Here is a 6,000-nt window from a genome sequence, read left to right on the forward strand (position 1 = left end):
AGGTGAGCAATCAAACATTTCTCAGCTGGATATTTATCTACGCCACTGTTTCTTGTTTGTTTGTTTGTTTGTTGTTTTTCCATTGAACAAATAAAATGCATGACTTCATCCATGACAATATGTTATCTCACATCATACTACCTCCATCTGCTGTTTTGCTCATGTACTATCACTTTCACCTTCAAAGACAAAAAATAAGGGATTGTATTTTGCTAAATAGCCTGAGTAGATCCCAGATCTCTGGTAATGAAGGTTATTAAGACTAACAAAGAAATTGAAATAGACCTATTTAAGTTTCATTGTGTTTTTCATGCCACCAAATTTGTGCATCACCAGACCATCTATGTATTCTATCATTTAAGTTTTCACCATTTCAGATATGATTACCCCGTGACTTCTGATCCTGATTTACACCTCTCCTTTCAGATGCTGGAGGCCAAATGGTGGCCTTTGCAGGATGCCTTTTCCACCAGGAGAACTACTTTGATCTGCAGATGAGATAAACCTACATAGAAACATGGCGTGTGTAAGAAGAGCTGCCACTGTGAACAGTGCACTCTAAAGTGTTCATGAGCCTTGAATGGGGGAATTTTTGTATTGTAGGTGATTGGAAGAAAATGCTAAAATATCTAGCAACAGATACAACTTCAGACATTGAGTTATATCCTGATAGGCATACAAACAATACCAAAATTGGATATTTCTTAAAGAGCCAATTTATATCCATTAACTCTAACAGCGACTAAGAATGGCTGGCACAAATGGAGGCATTTACAATCCATTAAGGTAATATAGCATCCAAAAGCAAACAGAGATTTCATCAATAGAGTCTTTTGCTCCAAAGACAATATTGACTATTTCTTATGAGCTACAATAAAATAGAAATCAAAACATATAAAAAGACAAATGTTCTCATCGGCTTCTGCAGTTCAAGCATATTTTACAGTTAAGCAGTTGGAAGCACACAAGCCAAGAATGTTCTTACTAATTTGGAAGTCTACACTCATGGTGTTCCATGTTGGTGACATCTCCCCTTCAGTTTTTTTCTGTGCACAGGAAGAACTAAGCACCTTACATCAGAAAATGTTTGCCAGTATTTCATAGCAAAATAATTCAGTGCCTTCATCACTGCAAATTTAAGTCCTGGCATCACTGAATCCTGTCACTGCTAGCTAATACTAGTGCTGACGGCTGTGAAAGATCATGTTCTTTTTACCCTGGCAAATATAACATCAAGGAAAGAGAAAATTGCCATAAAAATCACATTATATCTGTATAACTGAGAAAAAGGGTACAGGCAAAATAATATCGTCCTATTTTCTGTTATATAAGCTAGCAACTAAGTGACCAATCAAGCAACGGAGTAACAATGATCAATTATTTTAGCCATGCATTTGAATAATAATGTGGTAAATAAGATGTTTGCTTGCTCTAAAGCCACTCCATGTGCTGACATAATGAAAATGATTTAAACTAGTGACCTTTCTTTGAATATTGTTTTTGCCTTGTACTGCCACTAGGAAATTTGTTTCAGTTAGTGTTCAAATATTGTTTCTATTATGACAAAATGTTGACTGACAGTATATTTTTATGCTACTATTATGTGTACTGCGCAAAATTCCATTTGTTTTCATAAAGAAAGGAAACGATACTGAAGTCTTGATTCAGGCATTTTTCTGTTTCTTTAAAATTAAGCCTTCCATCTGAGAAGCATCTTCTTATGTCATGACACTAATACTAAGTTGTTTATGTCCATTAAAAAGGAAAATATCTATGGCAGATTTCTGGTTTAAGTTTGGTTTTGTTGTTGTTGCTTTTTTTCATGGCATACCATTAAACAGAATACAATTTTTCACTTCAGATATGAGGTAAATGACAGTTTTCACAACAGTCATTGGAATTATTCAGTGTGGTGGAGATCTAGTATAGGGAGATGTCAGATAGGTGTTGTTTTTTTAATGTCATGCTTGCAAATGAAGAAATATAGTGTAACTGAAAAACAAACTGAAAACTTATAGTCATCCACTGCACATTGTATGCTGTCTTAAAGTAATTCATAGGTCTTAAGAGAATCAGGATTGTAACTGCTAAAGGATCTGAATGCAAGGATGGGAGATGGAGAGCTTGTTCTCAGTTAAATATGTTTCACGGAGACCATAAATCAAACATAATCAATAGCAAGAAACACCTGTGACAGATTCTTGGGAGCCAGAGAAGAGTAACAAAAAAGAAGCAGCTTGGAAAGCACTCTAGCTTGATGCTACAGAAGATTTTTCCTAAGCATTGATTTCTGGAGACTTTTATTTCTTGAAAGTTATGCAAAAGTACCTTGATTTGGGAGGGCCAGTTAAACAAGCACTGTTTAGCTGCATAAGTTGCTGATTTCATAAACTTAATTCTAATGATAAAATCAACAGTAAGTGTTATGACAAATCCACTGCACAAAAATATTAACCTCAGCAAATTTCAAAATCCTAATTTTTTCTGTCTTTCTGAAGAAGGGATGATCATGTATCTACATTCCCCACACAACATTAGAAAGATGTTTAGCAATACTCAGAAGCTAGAAGTGATTTTATAAGCAATATATTCATCAATGCCAAGAAAAAGACAGCTCATATGTTTGTTACCTCATGTACATAAAAGACAACAGAATCATAGAATCACAGAATCATTAAGGTTGGAAAAGACCACTAAAGTCATCCAGCCCCTGCCAACCCACCCCCACCATGCCTACTAACCATGACCCTCAGTGCCACATCTCCACATTTCTTGGAATAGCTCCAGGGATGGTGACTCCACCACCTCCCTGGGCAGCCTGAATAGAATCATTGTGTATGATCACTTAGAGTGTAATCACTGGGTAAAAGCTGTTATTTTACTATTTTGCCTATGTTTTAGATAACTTCACACAGAATCAATCACTGCAGGACTGTTCAACACTTCTCACCAGTTCTTAGTAAGGAGTAAGACCTTTTCTCATTCTGAAACTGAGACCTATTGTGTCTTTTTCTCTAGTAGGAAATTGTCTTACACTAGTGTGCAGAGAAAAAAATAATATCCTGGAAAAAATTCTGATTGAGGATCAAAGGAAAACTTGACCTTGTAGTGTATGTAGGAGTGAGGATGCTGTTGCTGTAGCATTTATCATACATATAACAAAATATTATACAGGTAATTCACTTAGCACAGTGCAGACACAAAGTGTAGACGTAGCATTTATGAGTTGATATTGCTGGACCTTCTCTATGACTCTCTATTTTAGACTTGATGAAAGCATAGAGCTATTTATTTATTTATTTATTTATTTTTATAGCATCATTTTCACTATGTCAGAAAGAATGAGGTCTTTTCATGTGGTTAAATGCTGGTGGAATTCCTCAGTCTCAGAGCAAAGATGTGCCTGTACTCTTGTTCTTATTAACAATACTATCACCCTTGGTTCTTCTCCTTCATGATTCCCTCTGAATCATCAAATGGTGGCTATGGAGTCACAGGTGGACTCAACTAGTTTTCCCTGTTGAGGCGTTAGTATTAAACAAGTCAGGCACAAGTTGAGTTGATATTCATCATGATCTTTCTTTGATCTAAGTAGTTTAAAGGTCTTTATGCTGCCAGTGTAGACAGACTTGTATCCACTTGTATAATTCTCTTCTTTCTAGGGAGATATTATGGAGAATTTGATGGCATTTCTTCTTGTTTTTCTCTGCACTCTTCCAAGATCTTTTATTCCTGTGGAAAAGGATGAGACTTTGGATAAAACATATTCCACAAACTAGCATGTTGTTCCAAGTAATCATTTGTGCAGGTAATCAATGCCTAAATAAACACTAAAGCAATTACTGAGGATACTTGAACTGAGAATTAATCAGATGTTCTGACCTTCTCTCTGAAGATTTTTAAAGCCACTGTGCTGTGCCAACAAATGTTTTCATTACCAGAGTGATGAAAGAAAGAAAGATGTATGCTGGACATGTATTAGATGAATGCAGTATGTCTTCATTATAGAAAGCTGCCAAGTGTCACTTCTGGAGTATATGATCAAGGTAATGAGCTCCACTGAATCAGTTATTTATTACTATAACCTAATGAAGATTTGAAGTAATGGCCATTTCAAGGAAAAAGGAAAACACTTTCTCATACTACTGATGCTATAGAAGATGATAGCTAAAAGTACTCCTATCAGAAGAAGTGCTTTTTAAAGGGTCTGGCTAAGAAATGTTATTGCATTCAATTTCTTGGCTTTTAGTTAAGATTACAGATTCCTATAATGGTCAGTACCAATGGTAACAATTTCACCACAATATTCTTCAAGGTAAATAATGAAATAAGTAAATCCACATAGAAGCTTCAGTGCTGTTAATGGCTAAGTAATCCCACCCTTCAGTGGTAATTGCCTCATTGTGGTTCAGACAAATAGTCTAATACCACTGTGGTTACCAGTAATAGAGACAGTGTATCTCACTGTATCATCTGCAAGAAAGTAAGCATCTGAATGTGAGATAACACAAAAGTTCACAAAACTTGCTGTGATTCTAACAGTGCCTTGAAACTTAGGTGAAAAAATAAAAGGAAGGGTTACTAAGCCTTCTGAAGTATTGTTTTACAAATGGAATGTCTATAAAATGTCTAGCAGAAATTTGAAATATGCAAAATCAATGTTTGTAGCCTGGTACAGCAGAGATCTGTAACTTTTAAATCTTTTAAATCTTTTAAAATGTCTATAATTATAGTGCTAGAATTGGAAATCATTCTTGATGCAAAGAGCTGTGCACTGTATATACTATTACTCATACAACACTCTTTTGAGAGTATCTATTGTAGGGCAGTTAAAGTCTGATGTACTGTAAAGATGATTCGTTAGTTTTCATATAGAAGACAGATTTCTGCATCAGATGGAAATACATTATGTATTATAGCTTCTTTCATCATTATGCATTAATGTATTCTAGTCCTGGCTGTTCTAGAATAATATATTCCAGAGCTGACATACCCTTTTTGTAATGGAGAAATTTTCCATAATGCTGACCCATTATAAAGAAAGTAGATGCTATCTTATGCATTTATGTAACATTTAAATGAATTTATTCAAATTGCTCAAAACTTTCCTTTAGTTCCTCCCAATAATAAACTATTAAATATTACAGCAACAAGAACTTATTGACTCTTTTGTGCTAATGTATTCCACTCCCAGTCCACGGAGTAAGAGCATTTTCAGAACATTTATTTGCAGTTTAATTTATCTAACTGCAGTGAGGGTTCTTATTCCTTTACCATACCTGAATCTTTTTAGGCTGCAATTGATGTAATTGTGTTGCACTGTGAGTAGCACAGGGAAAGATTGTGATCAGATTGCCCTGACTTACTTTAGCAAGACCATTGTGAGTCATTGTGAGGGTAGCAATAAGCAGTAAAATATGCATGTATGGATTCAAGCACAGAGAGCACCTCTGTTAACAAGGGGGGCTCCCCAATGCCTCTCTGTCAACAAAGAAGCATCAGTAGAGACTAACAGCCTCCTGGGCTGCATTAGGCAGTGTCATCAGCAGGTCAGGAGTAGTGGTACTTTCCCTCTGTGCAGCACCTGTGCACACATGCAGTGCTGTGTCCCCTGATGGGCTCCCTATGGACCTGCTGGAGCGAGTTCAGCAAATGGCCATGAAAATATCTGAGGGTTTTGAGGGTCTTAGACATAAGGAGAGGCTGAGAGAGCCATGACTGATCAGCCTGGAGAAGAGAAAACTCAGAGCAGTATTATCAATATGTATAAAAAAGAGAAAAGACGATGGAGCCTATCTCTTAGTGGTAATAGCTACTGATGGGGCAAGAAGTAACAAACACAAGCAGAAACACAGAAAATATCACATAGCGAGTGGGATCAAATAATGGTAACAAGTTGCCCAGAGATGCTGTAGAGCGTCCATTCAAAAATGTATTCAAAATACAACTAGACAAGGAGCCAGGAAACCAGCTTTAGCTGACCCTGCTTTGAACAGAGGA

The sequence above is a fragment of the Coturnix japonica genome, chromosome 1 (assembly GCF_001577835.2).
Source record: "Coturnix japonica isolate 7356 chromosome 1, Coturnix japonica 2.1, whole genome shotgun sequence".
Classification (NCBI taxonomy): Eukaryota; Metazoa; Chordata; class Aves; order Galliformes; family Phasianidae; genus Coturnix; species Coturnix japonica.